Below are 16,778 nucleotides of genomic sequence, written 5' to 3'. Positions count from 1 at the left end.
CACTTTTTCTTGGTTATTGTGTTCAGACAATTCCATATCTTTGCAGCAGCAAGAATGATCTCTTTTAAAACAGCTCTTGATACTGTCTCTTGCTTAAAATCTTTCACTGTCTTTCGGTGATACTTAGAACAAAATCCTGACCTAAATGGCCCTGTCTCCCCCTCCCCCTTGCTGACTCAGCCACTCAGGCCCTCTCTCTATTCCTCTATAAGCTTGTTCTTGCTGTGGCCACTTCTACCTTAGGGTCTTCATACTACCTTCATTCTCTGCTGAAAGACTGATTCTCCACAATCTTATAGGTTTTCCCTTCTTGCATGGGAAAACCTTGCTTGCCCCAAATCTAAGTTTACCCACTACCTCCCTTCTTATAGTCATCATAAAAACTATTACTAGTAGACATTTCCTTGTGAATTCATTTTTCTATTCAATCTACTCTCAACTAGAATGGAAGTACCATAAGACAAGAGACTTTGATTTATTCATGCTTTTCTCAACAAGGCCTGACAATGGCTCTTACTGATCCATAAATAAATGAATGAGTCTGTATAGCACACACTTAACACCGGACAAGTTGCAGGCCTTTATTATTTTCTGAATGGACCCCACTCCTTAACATGAATTTAGTTAAGCTCCTTACACCAAAAGACTGCATCTTGATTTTCTGCTGACACAGCATGGAAGAGTGTTAGATTATACTATGTACTTCATAAATGAAACCTTAATGTCCACTTGAAAGTGTTTGATTAAAGGTGATTAAGAGTTAGGTTGAAATAGCTACCAGATGCTGTTCTAATATTTTAGCTGCACTTGTTAAGATAGTTGTTACTGGACCTTTACCTTCTGTCCAGAGCAGTGTACATAGGCCAATGAAGAAAGGAATTAGGAAATGACTATTGATGCTACTGTTTGTTTGTTTGTTTTCTTTTCAAGTAATATGTAAGCTAATTACTTAAAGGGTAAAATATTGAGTCTGGGAAATCCAGAGTGATTTCATCTAATATCTTTGGGAGAGTTGTCAGATTTAGCAAATTAAAATTCAGGACTCCCAGTTAAAACTGGATTTCGGATAAACAGTGAATAATATTTAATTCAGTATTTCCAAGCTAAAAAATTGTCATTTATGTTAAATTTAAATGTGACCTGGCATCCTGTATTTTATCTACCAACCTTATTTTGAAGTTTTTGATAGACTTACCAGATCCTTGCCATGTGTTACTTATATAATTGTGATAATGTAAATATCTTTGTAAATAGTTTTTGCTCTTTCATGCCACTAATGTGCTCCTTTAAAGAAAATTGAAGTTTAATTGATACATATCTATGTGTAAGTTTAAGATGTAGAGCCTGTCAATTTGATACATTTATGTATTGCAATATGATTACCATGTTAGCCAACACTTCTACTGCTCTTGGCAAATGATTGCTTTATGGATAAAGCGTATCCATATGATATCAACGAATAATGGTTCCTTCTAGGAGTTCAAGACTAAAAACCAGGACTAAAAAACTAACAAACAGGGTCTGCATGTCTCTGACATAGAGCCTTTATTGAGCATTCTTTTCCTGGATTGCTGCCCTAATAGTGACCTTTGGGCCTTGGGGCCAGGGTAATCTATCTACTCCAGATTGGACCTTCAGTTTGTGGCTCACTTATGTCGAAGTCCAACACTGGAGTAAATAACATTCCAGAATAGTTTGTTTTGGATGACATTTGGTCCTTTTCCTTATTTTGTCCTTCAATTACTTTACTCACACTTCAATAGCATTTTTATTGGTCATGTTTTTCTGAAATTAAGAATAAATCTAATGCAAATGTCAGCATTTTCCCCTTACATAAAAACCTTGGTGGATGCAAAATAAAATTTTGCTCTAGGAAGCATACATTTTTATGTCTTTTATTCAAGAGGAGATTAGACTTGAGAAAGACAGAAAATCTTCAAGATCCTCAGTAAGAAACAGTGACTTCTTAAATTGATTATGTTTCACACAGCCATATTCCACGAGCTAGTCTGCCTTCAGTACTGCTGCCCCCGAATGCCTGGATCTCCCATAAGATGCTAATGCCAACCTCACTGAGGTCTGGGCTTTTGACAACTGGGGAATCAGCAGGAGTGAATTACATCATTTACTCCCATTTCATACAGAAACCTCACACTAGACCCTGAGGATAAGAATTGGAAAACTAGTAATTTCCCTCAAGTAGTCTCAAGTTTCCTGATGATCCTTCCAATTACATAATGAGAACCTTCAGAAAACTGTAGAGTTCAGTCAATGAACATCCCTCATTAAAGCAAGAGCTGAGGAATTCTGAGGCTAATCTGGGGTTCTATGTCTTTCCAATCTAGAATACTGTTGAAGTTCCCCTGAAAGAGATGTTAGCATGACCTGAGATTGGTGAAGGCATTTTTTCACATTGATCTAATTTTTGAGATAGCAGTCTTCATAGAAAGAGTGACACGTGAGGCAAGAAGAAAAGATGATTATACTGCTGAAGCTTTAGGTGAAATCATAGCCCTGGAATTCTGTTTCATTATGATGATTCTAATTGGTGATTTTGTTTGACTATATTAGTGTTTTAAGTATTTCATCAATATGTATTGTAAATATGTCTCTAAATCTTAATTTTTTAAGGCATTTGGTTGTAAAGCCTTTGTGCTTTCATAATTGCCTGCCCCTATTCTTCCACTCAATTATAATTTATAGACAGACTAATGTTTCTACTTATCTCTCCCTTCTATACAGCCTCATTAAAGTCATTCACTAATTCACAAAATATTCATTAATTACTTGACAGTTACAAGGTACTCTGCTGATATGATACACTGTGAGAAACTCTAAAAGAGTTTCTTTTTTTAGAGTTTACAATTCTAAAAGATCATATTGGGTGTTACAGAAAATACAAAGATCAACCACACAGAACAGTGCTAACACAATACAGAAGTGGGAGGGATTAATTTCATTATAACTAAACAGTTGAAAATCTTAACCTAGTTCTCAACCATTGTGGAAAGACTTATTTGTCAACCATTGTGGAAAGGACTTTGGAATAGATATCAATTTTTTTTTCTAATTTTGACTTTCTACTGGCAACCGTTTACTAGACAATTATTCTGAACCTGTTTTCTCATCTATAAAATAGGAGGGGTCTAGGTTTCAGCTTAAATATTCCAAAGATGAAATGAGTTTGTCTTTGCTATTATGTATCTATCATGAGTTCTCTCAAATAGTGACAGTTCAGAGGAATGAATGTAAAGCTGATGATTGGGGGAAATTAATTACCAAACACCTTACAATGCCCTTGAATGGATTCACGTGCTGTGTGTATTAGTTGTCTATAACAAAGGACCACAGTGTAGTGACTTAAAACAAAATAGAACATTATCTCATAAGTTTTCATAGGTCAGGAGTCCAGATACAAGTTCCCTGGGTCCTCTGCTCATCATGTCACTAGGTTAAAGTCAAGGTATCAGTCTGGGCTCTGATTTCATCTGAGACTTAGGGTCTTCCAAACTCATTCAGGTTTTGGAAGACTTCAGTTTCTTGCAGCTATAGGACTCAGGTTCCCATTTTCTTACAGGCCATCAGATAGGGGTCACTCTCCACTCCTACATGCCATTCACCATTTCCTGTATCTGGCCATCTCTATAAGGAAGCAGTTTGCTCCTTTAGGGCCAGCAGGAGAAGCCCTTGCACTTTGAATCTCTTCTTTGAAGATGGACTCATCCCTTCTCAGGGTTCACTTGATTAGGCCACAGCTATTCAGCATTTCCCCTTTTCTTACTAAAAGTCATTTGATTTGGAACATTAATTACACCTGCAAAAGCTTGTCACATTTACTATAATGTGATCGAATGACAGTAGTGAAATCCATCATATTCACGATCTCATTCACACTCAAGGAGAGGGAGTCTGCAGTGTGTGCACACTGTAGGGAGGACTTTCAGAATTCTGCCTACCACACTCTGCATAAGAATGATGTGCACAAGTAAGAACCCCCCCTTAAAAAAAGGAGAATTCTAGCCTGAAGCAGTTCATACTGCTTCTTAGCTCTTGTGAATGAGGAATCAACTTTCTGTTCTAAAGCAGCTCAAATGAATAGGGAGGATCCTTTTTCATTTGAATAGTTAAAGTGGAATAGATGGAAAAGGTAAAGTCAGTTAGAGAAGGAAATGAATTCAGGAAGAGATCCTTAATCTCTTACATTAATGAGCTTTATAATCAACTATCCTGTTAAGTCAGAATCACTCAATCTGTTCTATACACAAATGGAAATGGATTAAGGAGACTCTTGCTCTCCAGTGCAACCTCTTAAGTTCCCTAGTTTGTAACACACTGTATTTCATTTCTAATAATATTTTCAATATTTTTCACAAGCGAGAAATTAAATGCAGCACTTCAGGGAATAGTGTTTTATACATATTCTTTTTTTTTTTTAAGATTTTATTTATTTACTCATGAGAGACAGAGAGAGAGAGGCAGAGACACAGGCAAAGGGAGAAGCAGGCTCCACGCAGGGAGCCCGATGCAGGACTTGATCCCGGGACTACCAGGATCACGCCCTGGGCCGCAGGCAGGTGCTAAACCGTTAAGCCACCCAGGGATCCCCCTGTTTTATACATATTCTAAATAAACTTTAAAAACATAAGCCAAATAGGTATTTTCTGAAGAAAAGATTTAGTTCCTGGAGAGGAAAACAGAAAGACACAGTTGATCACTAATTACATTGGCCAATGACTGTTTCCATGTTGAGAAAATTGATTTTACAATTTACTGAGAAATCCTGACTGGTGATGAAAATAATAAACATATATTTTTCTTTCAGAGGAATCCAAATCTTACCTCTCTCTCCTTTGCCTACATCTTTTTTGTAGCTTCACCACATCTTTCTTTTTTTTTTTTTTTTTTTTGAAGATTAAGGTCAAGAAGGGAGAAAAAGGGTAGGGCAGCAGTCTGAGAATTTACAACAGACACAGGGATAAATGAGGCTACTATTTTCCCCAGGGTCCTGTACTAAAAACTAGTAGCTACACAGAAAAACAGTAGCTGCCTTGCATCTTGGGTGGCTTTGCCTTAGTGATACATCACATTAAAGATGGGATGTGTTGTAGTCCATTAGCTTGCCTATCCTATTATATTTGGTTACAATGGACACTACTCAAAATCAACATGCCTGAAATTGAAGACAGATGGCCAAGTAAAGGGCTACAGGGTTTAATATAATTATTTACTATTTCCTTTTTTTTTTTGTGCTTTTCTCTCCATTTATTATGAGTGCCATGTTAGAACATTTGCACTTTTTAAGAAGTGTCATTTCTTTAGTAAGTAGGCAACAAGAGTCCCAAGGCAAGGCAATAAAGGTTGATACACTGCTAATACCAGCAGCCGGAAGTTATATTTGCTTTTGGCAATGTTGTTTGTCTCTATCTTTGCACAGGTTGATGTTTGTAGAAAAATAAAATGAAAGAAATTTATTTTAGTTCTATCTCTATAATAAAGAGTTTGTAACTCTTAAAGGGAGGATTCTGAAATGGTTCCTTATTCATGATAGTTGTAGGAAATTAGTCTAAAAATAATGTCCATCAAAATTAAAGTCTATGAGACTATAATGTTCTGAGTTTTAACAAATGGTATCCTCATTGACTTTCATTTAGCAGCTTGGGGTGTATAGAGGCACCAGATCAATTTCTTCAGTTTATACTCATCTCATTTCCTTAGGGCCCAGTGTTAAGGCAGAAATTGATTTTTGGGGAAGCCCCTTCTTCTAAACACACAGAGAGACCTCCACACATTTTACAGTTTATTTCTAGGACTTTTAATCAGCACCAGAACTTCTACCATTGAACAGCTCTTGGGACACAATTCTACAGACTGGCATGCAGATAAATATGCCCAAATTTTGCCAAGTGGCATGATAAAGTTTGAGAAGCAACCATGAGTAGAAGGAGCAAAATAAGAAATAACACTTAGAGGCATTTTATATGCCTGGTTCTAGGAACAAAGTTGATGATTTCTTACATAGTTTCATACTGGATTTTGTTTAGAGGAAAGGCCATTTGTTTGGGTACACAGATATATAATTACATAATTTTGTTTTCTAAATAAGAAAGTGACAACTTTTAAAGTTGCAACAGAAACTTTAAAAAATTGATGGAATGTATGTGGATTTGTTATTGCCTGAGAGGAATAGCCACACAGGGTAAGGGAAAACAGTGAATTTTTTTTCTGTTTACATTTCAATTCTCAAAGATAATTGTTTAGCCAAGATGTTTAGCCTTCATTGTGGGTCATTAGGAGCCACTAATAAAAGACTCTGTTTGGATTTTCCAAGTTTGTTTGAATCTGTATGCTTTCTTCCCCTCTACGAATACAAGCTACATCAATACTTGTATATTGACTGTAGTGATGATTTAGTAATGGTATTTAAACTATTAGTCACATTTAGAATTTGCATAAACACAAAGGCAATTAATAAATTAACATTGATAACAGATACTTGTATGAGTTTAAAAAGGGAATTGCTGTATTTTGCCATTTAGACTTTCAGCATGTCACCTGTGCATGAGAGATATACGTGTGGTATGTTGACCTGCCAGGGTATATGATGTAGTACAATGAACATAGGGTTTGTTTGTTTTTGTCCACTTTTATAACTTTTTAAAATTAAGCAAGTAATATATATTTATTTTTTGAAAAGTTAAGTAATATAGACTTTAAAAGAATCTTTAAATCAAGCAGAATCCCATTATGCTGAGATAAAAATTCTTTAAAAATTGTATTTGTTTATTCATGAGAGACAGAGAGAGAGGTGGAGACAGGCAGAGGGAGAAGCAGGCTCCTTGTGGGAGGACCCTGGGATCAAAACCTGAGCGAAAGGCAGATGCTCAACCACTGAGCCACCCAGAGCCTCTACATTGAGATAACAATTTTTAGTTGAAATTTTAAAGTACAATCTCCATACTGTGTGAAACCTTTTTTTTTTTTTTTTAGGAAATTGAATTTATGTTCTTTAGCTTGCTTATAATAGGAAAAAACAAAAAGAAACATCCTCAATGTCCAACTATAAAGAATTCAGTTATGATATATGTTGTTATGTGTAAATATATATGTGCCTATATGCATAAGGCTTATTTAAATAGTATCATATTGTATGTATTATTTTGCACCTGTCATTTTCAATTAATATATCATGAATTGCTCTTGATACTAATAAATAAAAAAATCCACATTAACATTTCATGTAGAATGGACCATTTCACATAAATGGGTGTTTCAAAGTATGTTTAACCAACTCCTTATAGCTGGGCATTGAGGATATTTCCTTTTATTTTTTTCCTATTACAAACATGTGAAAGAACAGAGGTGTGATTTCTGAAGAAATGCTTTAGGGTTTGTAGTGGGAGTGTTAACTTTATGGACTAGAGGGAGACCGCTTTCAGAAACTCTCATGAAGAGGCTAGCAGAGGAGAAATACAGGAAAACAGCTTTATATTGTGCCAAGTGTTACATCAGACACTAGATAAACATTATTTTTCATTCTAGGGCATTATCACCATTTTATAAATGCATCAACCATAGTTTAGTAGAGGTGAGATAATTTTCCCAAGGTTGCCAAGCTAGTCAGTGGTGAAGCTATCAGAGAGCATTGTAATAAGATTCACAAAGTCAGCATCATGTCATCTTATTGGTGCATGCACCCCTCGCTGAGCACCCAGCTGTGGCATCTACTTATACGGTGTCACCACATACCTCATGGTTCACATGATGGTTTTGAAAAGTTTTTATGTAAATCAAACTCTGAAGATTAAATGCTTTTTTTTAAAAAAGATTTTATTTATTTATTCATAAGAGACACACACAGAGAGAGAAAGGCAGAGACACAGGCAGAGGGGGAAGCAGGCTCCATGCAGGGAGCCTGACGTGGGACTTGATCCCGGGTCTCCAGGATCAGGCCCTGGGATGAAGTGGTGCTAAACCACTGAGCCACCTGGGCTGTCCAATTAAATGCTTTTTTAAATAACAGAATATTTATACAACAATATGTATATTTAATTATACAAATTGTATAATTTACATCAGATTTTAAGTAACAATCTACTGCACTTTTTAGTGGTACTTCTATCAGCAGGTCCCCCTTGGTAAAATAAGTATCTTTTTGCAATGTAGGTAATGCATTCTTCTCTGTTTTTCTTTTTTCTTTTTTTTAAATAATAAATTTATTTTTTATTGGTGTTCAATTTGCCAACATACAGAATAACACCCAGTGCTCTTTTCTGTTTTTCAAATTCGTTTTGTCTTTGCATCTCTTAGTTTGTTTTAAACAGGGGCATATTTACCAATCGTATGGTTAGAACTCCCTGTGTTTCAAATAATTGCTAAATCTGGAAGTCTCCCTGGAGTTTGCAGAAATGAAATTTCATGGTATAAAGTATACTTTAGCAGCAGAAAAGCCAAATGGACAATCAGTACACCTGTACCTGGAGATGGAACCGCTGGTTCCTGGTTCTTATACAGTTAGTGATTAGACCTAAAAGCTAGGAAAATTTAATCAATCTTTTGGTACTCAGTTTCTGCCTGGGAAATAAAATCTCATGGTGTTGCTATGGACAAAGAGAAGAGGAAACATAAAGAGTTGATATTTAAGGAACTATTATGTGCCACACATTGCACTAGTTGCCTAAGAGCTTTCATATCAAGTTGAATATTTCTCAGTGCTTACAATACAGGTTGAGTGTTGTTTGGTTATAATGGAACCAGAAAGATGGTGTTGAATCAATGACTGATTAGAGACGGGAAGTGAACAAACACAAAAGTGGTCAATATCTGCAGTGCTGAAGACAGAGAGTGGGCAGGACCAAAAGTCAAAATCTTGAGAAGAAGCAGTTGACTTTGGCTTTGACTCTGAAACTGACTTGTTAATTTCTTGTTACTACTGCAATTAAGTCTCAAATTGGAAGGGAATAAGGAATTTCCCCATGGATTTAGACCTGATGAACAGTAGGAGAATCTCGAGTGGCAGTTGGATTAACATGTGGAATATCGTGATAACTTTGCGAGGATAAGCAAGACCTGTGCACATCCAAATGTGGCCTGAAAGGAGCCTGGGGAGGAGGACAGGGATAAGAGATTAATAACAAAAGAACATGTATTGGGTGAAGGGGCAGCAGAAATTCAGTGATGACTGTTTTTGAAAAGTAAAAGCCAACTCTCTTGAACAAAGCTGAGAAAGATCCTGAAGGAGAAATAGATTAATGAAAAGTAGAAGAGGAGCAAGCTTGAGGCCAGGGTTATCAACAACTGAGGAGATATGGGGTCAAGACAGGTGGAAGGGCTAGGGTCTTGGAGGGTTGGGAGAAGGAAGAGAATTAGGATTGTCATCAGGTTTGGAAGTAATGCAGAAAGCATGTTGGGGCTTATAGGAAAATAAAAGTGATGACAAATCTAGATGGTTTGTAGGTGAGTGAGAATGTCTGGCAGCAGTTGTCCGGAGTATCTGGGGAGGATGGTATTTAGGTTCTGAAACATTTAGTTGGATGTTCAGAGATTGGTTAGTAAAAGTAAGTAGGGGATAGTTCTGTCAGTTTGGCTAGAGTAAGAGAATCAAGATCGTGAAATAAAAAAAAAAATAGGTCACTTCCACAGACTGTTGATGATGCAGGAAAAGTTTCAGGGTAGAATAATTAATCCTACATATCTGTACTACTATAATCATTACACTAATTCAGTCATTCACCTGCCTATTCTGCAAAGTTCTTTTTAGATTTCCACTTATGTCCTAGGTATTGTTGTGCCAGAGATAGAAGATCGGTAAGAAATAGTTTCTATCTCTAAGAGATTTATCATTAGTGCAAAGATAGAAACATGTATCATTGAAGAACAAAAAGTATTTCCTGTGTAATTACAGAAGTTTACAGAGAGTGATCGGCCTCGGGGCCAGTTTGTCAGTAGGGCTTCCTAGAGGAGACGACATACAGGCCAAGTTGGGAGATTAGGCTGCGCTGCGGCCGGTTGGGGATGGATGGTTGGAACAAAGGGAGCAACTTATGAAATCTTCTGTATGGAGGCACAAATAGCCCCGCCTTCTCAGGAGCCTGCAGGCAGCTCAGAGGGAAGACAGTTGAGGTATGGCAAAGTCAGCAGCTAAGCCCCATTTGCCACAAACCACACACTGCCATTGCCACCATACTGCCACTTAAGATAATTTTGGCAACACTGACTTGTCTCTCAAATCCATAGTAAGGTCCAACTGATGCTCAACAAGGAATACACAGATAGCAAACTGTCCCAAGGAGCACAACACGACTCTTCCTTGACTTAGGTCATATGACAAAGCAATAGAGATTCAGTTATACCACTTTTGAATAGACTGTTCCCAAAGAGGCAAAAAAGTCTAGTTTCCTCAGCTAGACATGAGATCTTGCAACATGTCTATTCACCTTTCAATGCCGATAATTTCAGTATCCTGCATTTGGTAGGAATTTAATAAACATTTGTTGAGGGGCACCCGGGTGGCTCAGTTAGTTAAGCATCTGCCTTCGGCTCAGGTCGTAATCTTGGGGTCCTGGAATCGAGCCCCATGTCGGGCTCCCTGCTCAGTGGGGAGTCTGCTTCTCCCTTTCCTTCTCCCTTTGCCTCTCCCCCCCTGCTCATGCTTGCTCTCTCTCCCTATCTCTCTCAAATAAATAAAATCTTAAAAAATAAATGATAAACGTTTGTTGAAAGAATGAACCAATAATCATAATACTGAAGTTCTGAAGGGCACAGCAGAAAACCAGAAAGCTACCTAGTCATAAAATAATAATAATTATGTTAACAACAATAATGTTGGTAATAAGTAATAACAGCTGTGATTTAATGAGTGCTTACCCAATATTATCAGGCAATAAACAGAGCATTAGTTATACATTCTTTTACTGAATCCTCCCCAAAGCAGAATGATATAAAAAAAAATATTATCTTCACTTTACAAATGAAGACACAGGCTTAGATATGTTCAGGACACTACTCAGGATCTTCTAGGCTATGAGGTGTGGAGCCAGCCATGCCTTGATTCAAAGTGGGGAGCTCCCCGTGCTGTGACCTGAACGATCACACTGCAGTAGCTAGGGCAGCATCATGAGGCCTTCACAGCTCACTGACTCACCTAGAGGTGCTACTGTTCCCAGTGAGATGCTGGCATAGTCTGGTCTGCAGTTTTCCTGATAGCTACCAAGAAAACTTCACCTTCACTCCGTGTGCTGCCCCCCCGTGTGACATTCGAGCTCCAGCTGGTTGTGCCTGTCCAAGCATGTAAGATCCATGCTTACTTGGGTGCAGCAAACAGGACCATGAGTGCTTCTCCTAGTCTTCCTTTCTTCCTCCCCACCAGCATCTGTCTCGACTACGTTCTGCAGGTGTTGTGCTAGGCTCTAGGCCATTTCCTGGCATAACGACCATTGCCTTAAGAAGACTGTAAAGGAGATCACTCGCGGACACTTAGGTATGGTTCAAGAAGAAAGTAATCCTTCAGCATAATGTCCTTACAGGGGAAGGGCATCTTGGTTGTCAGATCCTCCTGGCCCTTCTGCTGCCTTTCTCTCTCTCCTTTCCATCCTCTCTTTCTCCTTCCTTTCCTCCCCTCCTTCCCTCTCTTCCTCTTTCCTTCCTTTTTCTTAGTTGATGGACAACAATTAAAAAATGATGGCTTTACTTCTCTCTTTTGCACAGACGTCATCTAAAATTAAAAAGTGATTATACCAACCGGATGTGAAAGATTGAAATCCAGTGATTTAGTCTAACTTCTCTCCTGATTCAGATGTGCCATCTTCAGCATCCTTTACCAGGCTCATTTTATCCTGTTCTCAAAATTCTGGAGGACATGACATCCACTACTGTCTTCCTGTGATGCCTAATCTAGCTCTCATTGGCCACTGAAAGAAGGACGACCACACAATTTGTCAAAACTGTGATACATTTAAAACCAAGAGGATGGATATTAAAACTAATTCAGTTATTTAATTTTTGAAATGTTTATGGATTGACAAATTGATCTTAGTAAATTGGTGGACCTATAAAATAGTTGTATTTGAAAACTATTTCAAAACATCTATATAAATTAAAACATTTAAATGATTCCTCATATTGATCTCAACATTTAAAAAAATCACATTGTCGAAATAGTTCTTTCTTGTACACATTCCTGTATTGGTTAATTTCTTAGCTATGTATATCTCTAAAAACATGGCATTGGCATTTTGCCAAGGAACATATTAATTCAGTGTGGTCTTAGTATTTTAATTTTTTCATAAAATTGTCTTCAATCCCCTTCAGAATGATAGTTTATGATGAATGCATATGAAATTATTGACATCATCAATTGATCCTTCTCTATATCATGATATTTATAATTGAGAAATTAATTTATGCACATGCTGAGGTGACTGGTAAGCTCAGAGCAAATTCTACTAAAGGAAACTTTCAATTCTAATTTTTTTTCTACATTGAAATGCATAGATATTTTCACAGGTGCTATGTTTTTGCCTTGATGCAGGGTATTTTTCTTTGCTATAAATAAGATCTTTTATAATTCTTTTAGACATTTCACCAAATTTAAATGCTGTAAAATTATGCCTTTTCAATTTCATTCATTTTTTTTTTTAAGATTTTGTTTATCTATGAGAGACAGAGAGAGGGGAAGGGCAGAGACACAGGCAGGGCGAGAAGCAGGCTCCATGCAGGGAGCCGGACGGGGGACTCGATCCCAGGTCTCCAGGATCAGGCCCTTGTCCAAAAACGGCACTAAACCACTGAGCCACCCGGGCTGCCCTCATTTCATTCTTATTTAGAAGATACATATATCCAATAAAAGTAGGAACTTGATCAAATGATTCTTCCCACAACTCAAAATATTTCAAAAGGCAATTCTAGGATTTAAAAATGAAATCTGGTACAGAATTTGAGCTCTCCTGGCTGTGTTTGCTCAGTTATTCCCTTGCTTATAAGGGGAGCAATTTCAATGTGTTCTGGTCTGTAAACTTTGCTTTCAATTATTGCAATTTTCTTAAAACTTCACCTGCTTTTTGAAAATGTTTATTTGTCATGCACACTTGGTGGTATATGTAAGTGATGAATCACTAATTTCTGTTTCTGAAACCAGTATTACACTATATGTTAACTAGCTAGAATTTAAATAAAAACTTGAAACAATAGAAAAAAGAAAATTTGTTCGTTGAATACTTTGATTAAATATTTTTATTGATTAAAAAAGCTGTAACCAAAATCTAGAGGAGTTACATACAAAAAGTTCCCTGCTATTTAGGATATGTAGACAATTTACAAAGAAGTTCTTTAGAAGCTTGTCATTTCTAGCGGTGAACTGATGATGGACGGGAAAGAAAAAAAGTGTATATTACCCTGTTAAAAGAATTTCTCTTATTTAACATAGGTTTCATCACAATTCAGAGCATTATTGCTTTATGTGTATGTGAAAGTATAAATTTTAACAACTCGAGATCATCCTATTGTAGGATGCAATCATGAATTATTTGTATGGCAAAACCAATTCTTTTTTTTTAAGATTTTATTATTTATTCATGAGAGACAGAGAGAGAGAGAGGCAGAGACATAAGCAGAAGGAGAAGCAGGCTCCTCACAAGTAACCCTGTGTGGGACTCAATCCTGGATCCTGGGATCACCCCCTGAGCCAAAGGCAGCTGCTCAAACGCTGAGCCACCCAGGCATCCCGGCAAATCCAATTCTAAGTGTATTTCTGTTTCACAGGTTTCTTAATTTGGAAAGAAAATTTATTTCACTAAAGTTATTTGCTCCTCCAAAATTTGTATTCATATTACCAAGGTACTTTGCCACTTGTGAATTTCCAGTTATAATCTACTTAGCTGATTTCTCAGTTGAAGCTTCTGATATTTCCTGATATGAAACTGGTATCATTTAAATGTTTGCAAGTTCTTTTATTGCTAACAAAGTCAACTTTTGGTAATGCATACAAAATAAAACCCCACAACTCCTATAATGGAAAATGAGTGAAATTTGTGTATGAAAGTAGTCATTTGATTAAATGGAAAGTTAGGTTTCAAAAATAATACATAAATTCACTTTCTGTTAGTGTCATGATAAATTATCATCATAACATAACTAATAACAGGAGGTATTTTAATTGAATTGTATGATATTACTGAAACTCTTTGCATTGGATCTACAAAATAGCAATTTTATATAGTTCAACCTAATGAAACACTAATGCGTTGTTAGCAGATTAGTGTTTTCTGGATTTGTATGACAGGGAATTGTCAATAAATTTTGTGAACTAGAAATTCAGAACTTAAATTTTAATTACACATATAGTTTCATTTTTTTCCAGCATACTGTTGCTAACAGGGTTTGTTGAAAAAATAAAAATAGAATTAAATAGTAAAATAACTAAAAAATTGAAGATCCAACACTGTTTGTTCCAATTATTTGTTTCATGTTCTGTCTTGGCCTTTGTTTCCTGCATATGGCTATGAACACCTACTTTGTCATTTTCTACATTCTTCTCTGCCCTTGCTGACTGGTGCATGGTGGCTTTATGTACCTTGCAAGCCAAGTATGAGCAAAGGCATGGTAGATTGGGCCACCAAGTGGCCCACAGCAATAGCAACATAGACTGCTTGTCTCTGCACTATCTGTGGCAGGACCAAGTTAGCTGCCCTCGGTTGTTGGGATCCTAAGGTACTTATTTACCAGCCAGCTTTCTGCATGTTCTCTTATAAAGGGCAGTGTTGGGAATGGGTACGGGAAACAGAGGAAGAATCATTGCTGGTCACCTTTCAGATTTAACCACATGTTAAAAGTGAGAATTCTGTTTACCTACGTATACTGCACAAGTAGTGGGTGAGACCATGGCAGAAGCTGGAAATACAAAGTGGAAGTAGGCTTAACTACCCTGTCTTGTTTTAATGCACTTTGCGATAATAATAAAACTTTCCTTTAAAAAAACTGAGAAATCTAGCACTGAGTGATGTGTGATGTATGGAATTGTTGAATCACTGTATTAAATACTGTGCACCTGAAACTAATGTAGCACTGCATGTCAACTATGCTGGAATTAAAATTAAAAGAGAAATCCAGGAGAAAATGCTAAACTGGAAAAGCTATTGCCTTAAGAGGTGTAAAGCAAGAACCGCCCTATGAAACCGAATAACCAGAATATATGATCATTCTGATTAGAGAGTTACTCACTCGCCCATTCTACAACTATTTACTTGGCACCATAAAACGAATGTACTTTGTTGAGAAATGAAGGTATGCAGAAGAAAATAAAACTGTCTCTGATGAAAAAAATGCTTCTGATTTCATGGGTTAGTTTTACTGAAATCTGCCTCCCTGTGGTTGAGTTCCATCTATGGATCAATATCACATGCATCCCCTCCTCTGTCTATGTTATGATGGCCCATTGATCTCTGGAAGATTGCACTCAGGCTCTCCATTCCAGCGGTTCTCAAATGTTTGTGTGCAGGAAGGTCACCTGAGAAGCTTCTTTAAGAAGGGCATCACTCCCCTGCTGGCCCTCAGGATTCTGATTCTGTAATTTACAGGTGCAGCCAAGAAATCTGCATTAAAAAAAAAAAAAAAGTGATCCTGACTCAGGTGTCAGTCAAACACACTTTAGAAATGCAACATACTCCTTGTTGAGTCTGAGATAAATATGTTGACTCTCTTTTATTCTTCCACAAATATCTTGTCTTTTGTGCTACGGTTACTTGGTGGCCAATTTAGGTAAGTTCTAATTTGTTACCATCCTCTTTAGATTGTGATAGTTGGATTCACTGCAGTCCTTCAAAGCAATGTGAAAGCAGCAGCATCCAGAGGGACTTCTGCATTCTATGATTCAGGCACCATGTTTCCAACAGTGCAGCCTAATAAGGTCTTTTTTTTTTTTTTCATGCATCAAATCACACTGTGGTTTAATATTGTACTCGCAGCCATCTGTGAATAACCATCAAGCTATATCTTTCCTATCTTGTACCAAAACACTCGAGTATGATTATCTAGGTAATGGAATATTTATTTAAATGAATTCCACAGTAAGTCCTGCTTTCTTTCTCAAAACTCTGAAATATAAAGTCCATCTGATATGTTCTGTTTCTTCCTTATCCCTCTCTGCCTCCCTCCTTTCCCTTTCCTTCCAACAGAGGTTATTCCTGGCAAGGTCTCTGCAAGGGAGTATGATACCACCTGAGAAGCAAAACAGACCCAGATACAAATCATTCTACTCAAGTCTTGGAATAGCCTTCAAAGAAAAACAGATTCCATACCAACCAGAACCTGAGGGGAAGCCAAGAACTGCCAACATATTTGGAAGACCAGACCCCTACAGAAACATGGTCCCCTAACCACCTTCTTGAGTTGAGAACGAAAGTAAGTCGCAATTTCATTATTTACAAGTCCATCACTGAATTCAGTGTTCAGGATTTTTTAACAAGATATTTTATTTTATTTATTTATTCATGAAAGACTCAGAGAAAGGCAGAGACATAGGCAGAGGGAGAAGCAGGCTCCCCTCAGGGACTTGGATCCCAGGAGCCTGAGATCATGATGTGAGCAAAAGGTAGACGCTCAACCACTGAACCACCCAGGTGCCCCCAGTGTTCAGGATTTTATATCAATAGCAGACCTAACTCATCTGCATGAGAATAACACCAAATAAGGCTAATAACACCAAAAAAGACTAATTGGGAGCTACCCAGATCTTCCATATGCTTAATATTGTCACAAATTCTTCAGTTCCCATTCATAAACATGCA

Source organism: Vulpes vulpes, chromosome 10 (assembly GCF_048418805.1).
Source record: "Vulpes vulpes isolate BD-2025 chromosome 10, VulVul3, whole genome shotgun sequence".
NCBI lineage: Eukaryota > Metazoa > Chordata > Mammalia > Carnivora > Canidae > Vulpes > Vulpes vulpes.
The sequence above is the reverse complement of the archived record's forward strand: the minus strand, read 5'-3'. Positions refer to the sequence as shown.